The sequence below is a fragment of the Salvia miltiorrhiza genome, chromosome 7 (assembly GCF_028751815.1).
Source record: "Salvia miltiorrhiza cultivar Shanhuang (shh) chromosome 7, IMPLAD_Smil_shh, whole genome shotgun sequence".
In the NCBI taxonomy this organism is placed as follows: Eukaryota; Viridiplantae; Streptophyta; class Magnoliopsida; order Lamiales; family Lamiaceae; genus Salvia; species Salvia miltiorrhiza.
The window spans coordinates 56,863,673-56,878,947 of NC_080393.1; the positions used below are offsets into that span (position 1 = coordinate 56,863,673).

The following is a 15,275-nucleotide window of genomic DNA, read 5'->3' on the forward strand; positions in this document are numbered from 1 at the left end:
GACAGCATAAAACTTAATTAATATCATTAATCAAGTTATACATCGTATGAAACCATTCTCTTAAGACTCAAAGTATGACATAACATACTATAACATCAACAACATCTTGCAGCGGAAAGTAGCTAGACATATGTATGAAGACATATTCTAGACAAGTTAACTATTTATTAACAACCCTGGAGACTCCGCTCATTGCAGCACCATCATCACATCAGCTCAACCTGCACATTTAGAAAACATATGCAGGGCTGAGTACAAAAGCACTCAGTGGGCACGTATGCCTAGGTATAAAAATACATGCTTCAAAACTGTAAATTGTCATGCCATCATAAACAGTACAGCAAGGGAGTTTTTCGCTAAAAAGGCCCAAGCTTACTAAGTTCATTTGTGATTCTTAAAGTTCGTCTGATCAGACTAAGTTCTTTTGTAATCTATCATATCTGAAACTGTGTGCCGGAGAGGTGGCCACCTCTCACGGTCACTTGACCGGCCAACCCGCTAGATGACTCACGGTCACTGGTGTACACTAGTCCTGGCAGGATAGCTATCAACTGCTCAGGACCCGAATTCGATTGCATCATTGGCAAAGCCAAAGCAGATAGATATCATACTAAAATTTAAACATTTTATGGCAAGACAATACTTGAAATAACTTTAACTCAAAGATTTTGTCATGAAATAACTTGCTTGAACGTAACATTTAAACTCATTTGATATATATATGAAACTGAAATTAACAGTTAGATCATCTCATGCATTCATTCGTATAAGAGGCCTACGACACGCAGGGGATCTCTATATACGTATAGTAAAAGTAATGCCCACCTCGTTGTGTCTCTGTATCAATGAGTAACGTCACTCTCTCCCTCAAGTCGTTACTTCCCAAAAGGACCTTCATCGTTATGAAGAATTGGTGAGAAGTTATAAAAGAAATCTCGATTAATAATCTAATCTCTTTTATGAAACATTAGTATCTCTAATGTTCATCTCTCTTGATTGTTAATCAATAACAATTATTATCTCTCGTCATTACTCATTAATTATAACATCCTTATGTTATAATTAGCAGCGCTTCAATTAAAAGAAATATTTAACACATCGAAAAGTCCACTTTCTTAGCAGATCTATTCGCTCTCATCTCGTCTAATTAACCGATTAGAAAGTTAAACTTTCCATTAGGCATGTATTTGAGTCACGGGTCAACAAGAATTGACTATGCTCAAATTCTAATTTCACTAAAAATTTCGGCATGACCTATTCATATATAATGTCAGCCACGAGATTTCAACGCGTGAATCTCACTACGTGAACTCGTCTCTCGACTCAAAACTTAACATCTTGACATCTTTTCAACGCAAACCAAACAATTCAAAATCATCAAAACTCTTTATCAGTAAACTATCATTTATACTCGACACCAATTGTTCGAGTGTCAGATACCAACATTTATGTACGTTAATCATAACTCTCACAACTCACACCATTTAGTCATATCGTATCATCCATCAAAACAAATATAATCAAGTTGTTTTCTAGAAAGTTTTGCTGTTTTTGTGTCATCTTTAAAAATTCATAACAACCAACTCAATCATCATAAACTCTCATACCAATTGATCTCAAAAACTTCATGAAGTGTAGTTCACTCTAAAAATGGTAGTTAACCAAAAAGGTTAAAGGTTTTTGGAGATATTGCTCTTTTAGTGCAGGCTGTCAAAGATTGACAGTTTCTGCCAATTTTGTTTAGGCCATTAGAAACCAAGGCAAACCTTAATAAAATTCCATCAAATTTAATCATCCAAAACTAAAGGTATCCTTGAAGATTTGGTTAAAATTTCACAAGAGAAAACGTTCATATGATCTGCCAAATAAACAATGAAACTCATACACTTTTACTGTTGGACAAATATGACAGCAGAACAGGGCATTTTTGAAATAATAAACTGCTCTGTTTCAGAGGTCATAAAAATCGAAATCTTATGTTTTTAGAAAAGTATTGAAGTCTAGTTTCGTTTAAAAAAAACGGTGATGCAAAATCCTTCATGGATTAATAGATATAAACGTTTTTGTGAAGTCTACCAATAGTTGACAGATTCTGTCAAGGATTTTTCAAAATATTTTTAAAATAGCAAACATCATCCAAAAGACATGAAATTTTGCAGCAACGAAATACACATATCATAGATAAACATACTAAAATTTCAGAGCCATCAAGCAATGAAAACTCATCGAAACATAAGCTTGAAACTGCTGTAAAATTTTGACAGAATTCCAGTTTTAATTTCGTTCAACAATTATCATCCATAAATTGTAAATCAATTAGCATGCTCATGTGATATCGTAGAACACATATACGCAATAATATTCATTATGCAACGTCTCAAACTTCACGAATTTAAATAATCATACTCTAAAAATTTATACAATTTCCGTGCTTGGAAAAATACGAATTTAATATATATCGATCTTAGCATACCCCTAAGCACAAATATCAAGTCAAAACGATCAAACAAAAATCGAAAGACAAGCTAATATGTGAAAAACGGGGCTGCCCTCATGGGTTTCATAGCTACGGTTCGTTCCGTTCTTACTCCCTTCATTAAACATGCTCAACATTTACCCAAGAACAACATACTAAAATTTCACGACGATCCGACGTCGTTTCAAAATAAAGTCGAGAATCGACGTTTTTCGACGTCGACGAAAATCGAAAATAAAACCATCAAAACGTAGGTAAAGATCTTACCTACTTAGATACGTGATCGAAAAGATGATCGGCGCTCGTCTCGGTGCTCAAATCGGAGGTCAAAAGCTCCGTCCAAGCTTAAATGGAAAATGGCGTGTGTAGTGTGTGTTTTAGGTGTTGTGTGTGTGAATATGTGAGTTGTGTGTGTGGTGTGGGCTGATATAGCGTGAGTTAGTGAGGGGAAAGGGGTTTTGGGAGGTTTGGGGGTGGTTAGGGGTAGGGTAGGTTAGATATTTAGGATATTAACCCGTTAGTCGTTAAATATCTCGTCTCGTCTCGTTTTAACAACTAACAACCCATACTCTTTGTTACTCGCCCTCTCAACCTCTACTCACTTTCATTGCACTCGTAATTCTATATAAATATAGAAAACGCAAGCTCGTTCTCAAAATTCTGATAAACGAGCTCGGTTCGTTTATCGAGAAATCCCGATTTACTATTCACTCGTCGTCCAAAAATAAAAACTTTCATTATTGGACTTGTATCGAAAAACTAAGAATATTTCTCGACGACGTGCACGTAAGATTTTGAAAGTCGACAAAAAGACGAAATAGCCGTACTTTACTATTCATCGTCAAAAAGTCAAAAATTTTAAAAACGTCTTAACGGACTCAGATTTCACTTCCGAGTTCACCGTTCTCATTCAAATAATTATCTAGAATTATTCAAATACTCAAACTCAAATACGGATATAAAATCCCACATCATCCTCACATCATCAAAAGAACATCTCAACATCTTTAAAATATAACAACAAAACTTCATATAACTCTTCATCTCTTTACAAAGTAAATCAAACAAGGGATCTAAACCCTAATTACTCAAACTTAAGCAATTAACACGTCATCAAAAGCCCGGGTGTTACATTAGAGATATTAGTCATTATAGTTCCGCTTAAACGACATAGAAATTACTAATAAGGTATGTTGAAGACGACCGAGCTAAACCGGGGTGAAAGCTGAGAACATGTTTTTGCCACTCTTTGTGAGACATATAATACCAGTTATCAATCGACTATCGATAGGTTGGCAAATGAGGCGTTATACCTTAGGAAATATAGATCACCACTTTGTTGGGATGAAATGGCTAGACGATTGAAATCATCCGTCAAAATTTGATAGTGAATAAAAGAGGGCCATGATTGACAGAGTCATATGTTGACAAATGACGAATTGACCTATGATGTGAAAGTGGAGAGATAATTTCCATAAAAGTTTCTCCATCAAGAGAAATCATTGGATTCAATGTGAAGGGTAAACCTAAACTCCGTTTTATAGGCTCATACAAGATTGTAGAAAGGATAGGCCCACTGACTTACTGGTTGGCGTTAGCGCTAAGCTTTGAGAATGTGCGTAATGTATCTCATGTGTCGCAAATAGACAAGTATGTTTACGATTCAAAACATATGATCCATAAGAACAACATTGTTATTAGTCAATATTTGAGTTACGAAGGAAGATCCAAATCTATCTTAGATCGAAGTTCAGGTACTAAGGACTAAGTCGATACAGATAGTAAGGGACCTATGAATATATCATGGTCAAGAATAGACTACGGTCTAACAAGAAAGTGAAGTACTCAGAGTTGTTTTCTGCGGTACAAATTTCGGGACGAAATTTCTTTTAAGGGGGATAGTATGTAATGACCCGACTTTTTATTAAGGATTATATACTTTTAATTACTGATTTAAGGATTGATTATGGTAATTAGGGTTCAGCATCCATTAATAAAATACGAACTTATATGAATTTGATAATTTATATATGTGATGATTTATTTTTATTTTCAATAGATGATGCACTCAAAATATATTTTGAGTCCATTAATTTATTGTGGAGAATTTAACACTGAAGTGTTAAATATAAATCTTTTATCGATTGTTTACTTAAGCCCATGAGTAATTTAATTTATGTTAGAAGCAAGCTCAAATGGATTTTATGCTTCAATAAGAATTAGGCTTATATGTCTTAATGTATTTAAATGAGTTTGGAACTTTGGAACCATATAATTAATATATTAATCTCTTAGATATTTTAATGATTAAATTTGAATAAATCCTAAGCATGCTGAATCCTAAGCATGCTGAAGAATTTACTACGCATGCTGAAGAAATTCTTCAGTCATACAAAGCTAGCTGAAAAAGAATTATGTGTTCATACTTGTCAGCTGAAAATTACACGATCCTCATCCATCCAAACCACCCCATTTTTCTTTAAAACCACATCCACTTTCACCATTCTCACACCACCATTTTCAACTACTGCAGCCCATTTTCAACAGCAAGATTTACGGTAATAATGAAAGGAAATTCTCCCTCTTTCAATTTTCTTCACTACAGATTTCTAACTTATGCTATACACATAATTATGCAGAGACAAAAATCCACCTATTCAAGGTATCATCACCCTTTCGTTGTCAATTTTTAGAGAACCACCAAGGGAATTCATACACGACTGTTTTGATATTTCACAACATGTTTACATATGCACATATGAACTAAAACTTTTTAATTGAGTGTTTAAATTGCAAGAAAAGAAATTCAGATTTGATTAAGCAATTACAGTTTGAGAATGATATGTGCTAAGAAATCCTATGCTATTTTGTGAACTGAATGTGAGGCTTGACCCTGCTGTGTGTGTGTGAGTCGAGATCAGAGGGAGGCGGCAGCCGCTGTGGCTCGTCGCCGGCGACGGAGCGGCGGCGGTGAACCTGCCGTGGTTCCGTTCTGCCAAAGGGAAAAAGAAGAGAGGGATTTCAGATTTTAATTTTTTTTAAAAAAAGGGGGAAAAAGATGAGGAAAAAGAAAAAGAAAATGAGAATAGGGAAATCCGGGGGCTTACCTTTGTGAGACGGTGCTCGGCTCCTCACAGCGAATCCGACGACGAACGGCGGCGATGGAGGACGAAGAGACGGCGGCCTGGCTTGGACTCCGGCAGAGAGGGCGCATGCCCTGTTCCGATCTAGAGATCTAGAAACCGAGAGAGAGAATCAGGGCGGGCAGGCGGCGGCCGTGCTCTTCCACGGCCAGGCGATGGCCGTGAACACCCAAGGCGGCGGCGTGCGGCTGACTTCCGGCGAGACAGAGTGAGAGAGGTAGAGAAAGGAGGCTGAAAGAGAGAGAGAGAAAAGCAAGGGAAGAGAGGGCCAGAGGGAACGAAGGAAGAGATGAGAAGGGAAGGGAGGCGCTCGGCGAGGCGGCGCGCCGGAGGCGGCGCCGCACTCGACCGAGCAGAGGTAGAGCAGAGAGAGAGCCGGGAGAGAGCCGAGAGTTAGAGAGAGAGAAGCTTGTGTGTGTGTTGGTGTGTTATGTGTGTGTTATATTTTAGGATTAGGCTTTATTTTTTTAATTGGGCTTAAACCTCTAATGGCTGGGCCGAAAATTTTAAAGAAAAGAGAAGGACTGGGCCGAATTTTGCATTAAATCAGTAGGCCGAATTTTAAATGCTGGACACCTTATTTTAATTTCTGTTGGGCTCATTTTGCCTTTAAATCCTGATGGGTTGTTTGGGCCTTATTCAAAGAAAAACATGATAGACTTAATTTATCTAATTAATTTGGGCTTATATCTATTTAAATTATTTTAGCTCTTAATTATTAATTTAAATTGAGCTTGATTAATTTAATTATATATTGACCTTTAAATTAATTATTTAAATGGAGTTCTTTTATTTCAAGTATTTTTACAAATGGACTTTAAAATAAAATATTTTGAGTTAAACTCTTATTTAAATTAATTCTTTTCAAATGACTTATTAATATGGATTATTTGAAAAGGATTAAATTGTTTTACGTATGAGAAAGCATGATCTATGATTGTATAATTTGTCTATGTGATATTATATGATTCATTAATAAATGACGGAATGTCTGACTTGATGGCGTGAGTAGAACGAGTTATGATTTATGTGCATGATGATGTTCGAATAAATAGTTTCGAACCTAAATGTTAGTTATGTGATAACTGTTTTGAGTTAAGGTTTTGAACGAGACAAGATTAATATGGATGCTAGAACCCTAAAATCATTAAAGGAGATAGTTTAGTTTAGAGACCTATCTTCCTTTCTTACACGACTTTCTTCTCGAACTTATCGACTCTTCGTCAATAAAGGTCCAGACGGGAAGTGAAAGCTAAAGAAGGAGGTAACTCTACGCCCCTAGTGGGAACGAATAAGGTGGGCTTTCTTAAAACACGTATATAGAGATCCCCTGGATACAGGCCTCTTATACGAAATGAAATGAATGACATGATATAACTGTGATATTTCAAATGATGAATGATTATTATGAAATGAAATGTTTATGGAAATGATTAAATGATGAATGTTTCTTATGAAAGGAAAGGAAATGTTTATGAAATGATTGTCTGCCAAAAATGTTTATGTTTTATGTATGTATCCTATCTGTGTTGGTTCGCCAACTATAAAGGAAATCGAATTCGGACCCTACGCTAGACGAAGGTTTGCTAGTAAGGGTTAACGTGTACACTCATGGAGACTGTGTGTCGCTTGCGACCGGTCTTAGCGTCCGTGGAAGGAGGCCTCCTTCCCGGCGTGTAAAAGGAACAGATATGGATCATATAGACTGAAAATGGGATGCGCATCCAACTTTATGAAATGAAAGAAAATGTTTAGTAAGCACGGGTCCTTCAAGTAAAACCCTGTGTGTTACTGTTGGCAGTACAATAAATTATATAAAATGTTATGTTTCCGGCATATGTTCACTGAGTATTTTTACTCAGCCCTGCATGTTGTTTTCCCTAATGTGCAGGTTGAGCGGGTGATGGAATGGAGTGGAGTTGAGCGGATGTACCTTTTGACATAGAACAATAATGTAACCTTGAGTATACATCTTCATATGTATAACTCACACGTATTTCCGCTGAAAGATACTCTGATTATGTTAAGGTTTTTATTTTAATTATGATACTCTTTTGTTGATAATCCACTTCGACGGGCCTTCCCGAACAAACGTCTTGTATTTGCCCAAGTGATCAGTTATGATCCTAGTGTTATATAATAAATGTCTCTTTTCGTAAAATGTTTGATTGTTAAGTAAATGCCCCTTTCTTTCCCCGCTTCTTAATCCCCTTCCCGAGTCATAACCCCGGTTAAGCCATCCTTAGGGATTGCGGGCTGTGACACTATGTGATTGTGTTTCAATCATTCAATCTACAATATAGAGTTATAGATTTAATAACTATTTTGCTGAGCACAAATCTCATATTCCATAACAATCGGATTAATTGCTTGATATGATCAAATCTCATCATCACAAATCATTTGTCGCCGCTTGAGAGTCGGCCATATCGCCAACTTATTTTGCTCATATGTTTCACGTCATTTGGTAAGCTGCTATGCGGCGAGATCGTGCACGATAATGTTTTAAAGATTGATTTGCGCCGTTGTGATGAACAATCTCTTGAATTTCTACCGTAAGTGTGCGGCGGATTTGGGGGATTTAGGGATATTCGCGATGGTGTTCGATGAAATACCTAAGAGGTTCTCTCTCTTCATATGATGAAATCAATACTAAATCTATGAATATTTTTGTGAAATTTGAATATTTTGGTTAATGTTCTTTAAATTCACAACCAAGATTTATGAATTAATAATTTGATGTTCTTGAATTCACGACCAGGTCTGTGAATTCACAACCACATCTATGAATTCACAACTTAATATTCTCGAATTCACAAACAAATTTATGAATTTACAACTTAATGTTCTTGAATTCACGACCACATCTATGAATTCACAACTTAATGTTTTTGAATTCACAACCAGATCTATGAATTCACAACTAAAACTCGAATTCACAACCAAAATAAATTCTGATTGTGAATTAAATTTTGGTTGTGAATTCGACTAGTTTTGAATTCACAACCAAAAAATTTGGGTTGTGAATTAAATTTTGGTTGTGAATTCACACCCAGTCGAATTCACAACAAAAAAAAATTCTGATTGTGAATTAAATTTTGGTTGTGAATTTAACTAGTTGTGAATTCACAATCAAAAAATTCTGGTTGTGAATTAAATTTTGGTTGTGAATTTAACAGGTTGTGAAAAATTCTGATTGTGAATTAAGTTAAAATTGTGAATTTGACTAGTTGTGAATTCAGTCTAATTCACAACCAAATTTTGGTTGTGAATTCGACTGGTTGTGAAATGCGGGATTTTTTAAAGGGGTAGTGTTTAAAGGTAAAATGAAGTGGACATTTTTTTAATTTTTAATGTGAAGGGCATTTTGGTAATAGTGGACATTTTTTAAGTTTTTTATTTTAGTGGACATTTTTTATCTTTACAATATGAAAGTGGACATTTTACAAATTCACTCATTATAAAATTTGATACTATTATGAAAGGCAAAAAAAAATACTAATAGAAAAGAATTAAAAATACATTTTTTTTTCAAAAAGATGACAAAGGAGAGAGAAATTTAGAAAATTTTAATATTAAAATAAATTTAATTTGTACATTTTAAATCAAATATTTACATAAAATATATTAAATTAAAACTTTATCATGATCTTTAATTTGATATGCATATTAAATATTTTATAATTAATCGAATTTCACAACTTTTGAAAGAAATAAAATAATAAATAATAAGTTAAGACTGAAGAGGGAGGATTTTTTTTATACTCCCTCCGTCCCAACTTTTAGTATCCAACTTTCCTTTTTTGGCCGTCCCACATTTTGGTATCCATTTCTATTTTTGGTAAAACTAGGTGGGGCCCTTACTCTACTTTAATTATTTTAACTCTCACATAAAATGTGGGACTCTTATTCCACTCACAACACATCAATCACTTTATTAAAACTCGTGCCGTTCTCAACTGGATACCAAAAGCTGGGACGGAGGGAGTAATATAAATGGTTCTGGGTCAGGGTCACCAATGTGGGCAGGGTACAACCCGGTTTTTCTATAAAACCAGTTTCACACCAGTTTTTTGTGTTTATTTAAATAGTGAGTTATTGATACAATTAATAATCTATATTTTGGGGGCAAGATAGATGTATATATATGCTCGAAAAATCGGAAGTAAACAATACAAGGACTGCATCGCACCTACTCGGGAACTTCATGACAGAGCGGATCATCATAAACTAATTCAATCATATCGATGCTCGTGACAGTCAACATCGATAACCAACAATAAGTTTAGCAACAAACATGTAATTAACTAAATTAATGACAGTCTTATTCCGACAACTGCAGCATATTTAAATGAATGCTGCACATGGCTTCTTCATTTTTATGATAAACACAATTTCATTATCACGTGTAATTTCCAGTTCACTTTACCAGATAGCTAACATCTCTCATATATTTTAATTCACACTTCCACAAATATAAAAATTCTGTGTCTGCATTCAAAGAGTTTATCATGGCCGCTTATGGAGCTCTGCTTTCTCTTATGCATATCATAGATCGTATTGAAAATCATCCTTCCCCTTCAAATTTGTTGGGTATCTTCGCCTTGCCGGGATTACTCCTCTTGTTTCCCGAACCTCCAGTCCTTCTCACTCGACACTCTAGTGCCAAGATCCACTTCACGTTCCTTCTTCTTCGTCGTCTTCACTCCTCTTGTACCTGTACCTGTAGAACACCAATAAACCAACAAGTAAACTGATACAAAGTGAAGAAAAGCAAAATGAGACAGAAGAGCAGGAAAGTGCAGAAATGATTGAAGTGGGAAAATGTGTCCTCGGGACACTTTGGCTCAGATTTTCCCACGGTAGGCAGAGCTTCTTCCGGCAGCGTTAATGATCACAGCACAAAGGAATGGTGAGAGCAGATAGGCGCTCAAATCTCAGATGGTCAGTCACCAACAGCAGGAATCCTAAGGGCAGGAATTCCGATGACAACACAATCAACCAGAGTATCACCAATCAGGAATCCGGTGGGCAGGAATCCGGTGATAACTCTCACAGCAACAAGGAAGGCCTCGTTCACACACAGGAGAGAAATCTTAGAAGGAGTAGCAGAGCCTTCTTGAGAAATTGCCTGAAGACCTTCTCCTTGCTGTGAAGAATTAGGGCCAGATTTAAAAGGATGGGAGGCATCGGGAAGGGGGTGGAGAATTGAAGACGGAAGGAGAACCGAGGAGTCGGGAGGTGGAGGGAACTGGAAGGGCGCAGATGGGAGAGAGAGATCAGCGGCGCACGGGAGTGAAGAAATGGGGGGGCTGATTTGGACTTAGGGTATAAAGGGGATGGGCTTGGGCTTGGGCTTGGGGGTTAATGAAATTGGGCCAACACTCCACATTCCACCTTTGGCACAATGATCATTAAGTCACCAGGGAAGAGCCAGCCTTTGATTCGAGCTTTATCATCACAGCCATTTTTACTATCATCCTATCACAAAGACAAGACAATAGAGGGTGAGAAAAATATTATGCATATTTAACTCAATCTCAACAACAGAGACCAACCCAAGGGAAATCACCATTTCTCAAACCCAAAGGGTTATCATTGAAGACACAACAGACACACACACATGCACTCAAGCAACATCACACAATACACACACAGAAGGGACAAACAGACCAGAGCAGACAACAAAGAAAAACAAAGCATAACAAGGCAGTCACACACACACAGGACAAGGAGACATAAACGGAAAAACTCACACTGGACAGCAGTAGGTACACAGACCAGAACACAGCATGCAGCTCAAGGACAACAAACATCATGCAGAAAAAGAAGTAACACAGACAAAGAAGAGACAAGCAGCCACAGAGGCTGAACTTGTCACACAAAGACACAAAAGAAAAGTTAACCAGGACCAATATTCAAAGTTTCCAAGCAAGATTCCAGCTTTGCAAGTGGAAGGCACTTGGTGCCCATATCTGCTGGATTGAATTCAGAGGGAATCTTATCAAGCAAAACATCTCCTTTTTCAACTACATCCCTAATGAAGTGATATTTAACAGCAATATGCTTAGTTCTATCATGGAACACAGGGTTTTTGCATAGTTGAATGGCAGATTGACTATCAGAGAAAACAATGGGTTTATCATCAATGTATCTAATTTCAGACAGCAATCCATCAAGCCAAAGAGCTTCTTTCACAGCCTCAGTTGCAGCAATATACTCAGATTCAGTAGTAGACAAGGCAACAACGTTTTGCAATTGAGATTTCCAACTAATGCAAGCATTACACAAAGTGAATACATAAGAAGTAGATGACTTCCTACTATCTATATCATTTGCATAGTTAGAATCAACATATCCAACACATTTAATGCCATCTTGAGCCTTAGCAAAATTCAGACCATAATGCATAGTAGACTTCAAGTATCTGAGCAACCATTTCAAAGCTTCCCAATGAGAAGCACCAGGATTTGCCATATATCTACTTAAACAAGAAACAGCATACGCAATATCTGGCCTAGTACTAATCATCAAGTACATGACAGAGCCTATAGCATTAGCATATGGAATGTTTCTCATTTCTTCAAGTTCAAGGTCAGTTTTAGGACATTGCTTTTTACTAAGTTCAAAATGAGAACCAAGAGGCACAGTTACAGATCTGCAATTTTCCATATTGAATTTCAAAAGAACTTGTTTCACATAATCACTTTGATGCAACAGCAAGGTGGATTTCTCCCTATCTCTTTCTATGCTCATGCCCAAAATCTTCTTGGCATCACCAAGATTTTTCATGTCAAAGTTTTCACACAACTTTTTCTGCACATTTTCAATGGTTTGCAGACAAGGGCCAAGTAAAAGCATGTCATCCACATATAATACTAGAAACACAGGAGGTTCAGAATTTGAGTAATACAAGCAATGATCATATTGACTTCTAGAAAAGTTCAAGTTCTGCATGCATTGGTCAAATTTGAGATTCCATTGTCTTGGAGACTGTTTAAGACCATATAGGGACTTTTTCAGCAAACACACATGATCAGGAAACTCATCACTCACAAATCCCTCAGGTTGTTTCATATAAATGTCATTCTCAAGGTCACCATGAAGAAAAGCAGTAGTAACATCCATTTGCTTCAATTCCCAATCAAAGTGAGCACACAAGGCAAGCATAATGCGCACAGTGGTGAACTTAACAACAGGAGCAAATATTTCATTATAGTCAATGCCTTCTTTTTGAGTAAATCCTTTAGCTACAAGCCTAGCCTTGTATCTAATGTTATCAGTTTCATGCTTGACCTTAAACAACCATTTGCATTCAACAACAGAACAATCATCAGGTTTCTTGACTAAAATCCAAGTTTCATTATCATGCAGAGACTTCATTTCAGAATTCATAGCAGTCAGCCACTTATCAGAATCAGCAGAATTAACAGCATCAGAATAAGTGCAGGGTTCAGAGTAATCCACATTGTTGAACACATTGAATGCATACATAGACAAGTTATAATCATCAAACCGAGCAGGAGGTCTGATGTTCCTCCTTTCTCTGTCCCTAGCAAGTTGATAGTCATTCAAAGGAGTATTATCAGGAGGTGCTGAGTTGGTGGGATCAATGTTGAGTTCCGGGTTGGGAGTGGGGTTAGTTTCAGTATGCTCAGTCATGGTAGGAGGATCATAAGGCAGAGGATCCACCTCAGGAGGATCCATGGGTGGGGTGAACATAAACTCATACCTGTTGAAGTCATAGACATGCATTTTCTCCATCTCACTTGGAGTAGCAGAGTGTGAGGGTTCAAGTAGACAAGGGAAGTTAAACTCATTAAAGGACACATCTCTGCTCACACAAGTTTTGAATCCAGGAATTGACCTATCCCACAACCTATAGCCTTTTACCCCTTCTGGATAACCAAGGAATATGCATTTCTTAGCCCTAGGTTCTAATTTCCCAACATTTTGGTGAACATAGGCAGCACACCCAAACACTCTCAAATGTTTCAAACAGACAGGTTTATCAAAAAACACAGATTCAGGGAGTTTGCCAAGTAAGGGAACAGAAGGAGATCTGTTGATTAAATACACAGCAGTCATGAGTGCCTCACCCCAAAAATGTTTAGTCAAACCAGATGCAACAAGCATGCTCCTAACTCTCTCAAGGAGAGTTCTATTCATCCTTTCAACCACTCCATTTTGCTGTGGAGTGTAAGGGACAGACTTATGCCTCATGATACCAGACTCAGTGCACCAATTATCCATAGCATGATTACAGAATTCAAGACCATTATCAGTTCTAAGACATTTAATCCGTTTTCCAGTTTGATTTTGAATCTGCGTAGCCCACGTTGACAATTTTTCAAACACATCAGACTTGTTTTTCATTAAAAAGACCCAAGTTTTTCTTGAAAAATCATCAATGACAGATAGAAAATACATGTTTCCACCATGAGTGGGCACTTTAGCAGGACCCCAAACATCAGCATGCAGGTATTCAAGTATTTCAGTGCTAACATGCTTCCTAGGATAAGGAACAGAAACTGGAAAAGCAGACTTATGATGTTTTCCCATCACACATGGTTCACAGAAAGGAATTTCAGAGATCTTATCATTGCCAAACACACCAGATTTTTTCAAAATTTCCATGCCTTTGTTACTCATGTGCCCTAATCTAGCATGCCAGAGTGCAGATTTGTCCTCATGGACCACATTAGCAACAGGTAAAGGAACTGACTTAGCACTTACAGCATACAAATCTCCCTTTCTTGGAGCAGTAAAGTAAAGCATAGAGTCCTTTTCAAATTGAAATCTCAAGTAGTTCACAGAACCATTCAGCATTTTATCAGCAATCTTAGACACTGAAAGCAAGCTAAATTTCAAGTTTGGCACAAATCTAACATCATTCAAGGTAAGAAGACTCCCATTTTCAAATTTCAAGCAAACATCACCCTTACCCAAAATATCACAACTTTGACCATCAGCCAAAGAAACATGCCCAGACTTGACCAACTGAAGGTTTTGAAACATATGCTCAAAAGGGGTCACATGAAAGGTACAACCAGAGTCAATCAGCCACTCATTTGAACTTACAGATTTAGACACAGCATTTGAGTAATTTATAAACTGAAAATCATAGTCATGTACCATATAGACACCATCTTCTTCAAACACATTGTTTGCATGCTGTTTAGGCTCATTAGGAACAAAGTTCTTATTCTTTTTAGGCAACCTGCACCTATTTATGAAATGCCCTGGTTTTCCACAATTCCAACACACTTTCCTAGGTTTCTGATCAGGATTTTGATTTCTATTTTGATTTTGATTATGATCAAACCTATTGTCTTCCCTCTGTTCAGTTGATGCAGCAATTTTATGATGATCAGACTTCTGGCCCTTAGAAAAATGATGGTGAGGGTTTCTCTGATTATCCTTATTCACATACATAACGTCACCCTGAAGAGACTTGGGTTTTTGCAGTTTAAGTTCACTTTCTTTGGTCTTAAGACCATTGATAATCATTTCACAAGAGACCTTAGACCCACCATATTTTAAAGCTGATTTTACTTCAGAAAAAGACTCAGGAATAGAACTTAACAAAATCTGAGGGGCATACTTCTCAATATTGTCATCACCAGCAATTTTCAAATCATGCAACAGTTTGTGAA

The 15,275-nt window shown here is 36.9% G+C and overlaps 1 long non-coding RNA gene across 1 annotated transcript; it reads right to left on the bottom strand.

The window, feature by feature from the left end:
• On the bottom strand, positions 1–3,289 carry LOC130995009 (uncharacterized). Its single transcript, XR_009091991.1, has 3 exons — positions 2,744–3,289; positions 826–892; positions 1–221 (listed from the first exon to the last, which is right to left on the bottom strand). It is a non-coding gene; the product is annotated as an uncharacterized LOC130995009 (long non-coding RNA).
• Positions 3,290–15,275: the final 11,986 nt, after the last annotated feature.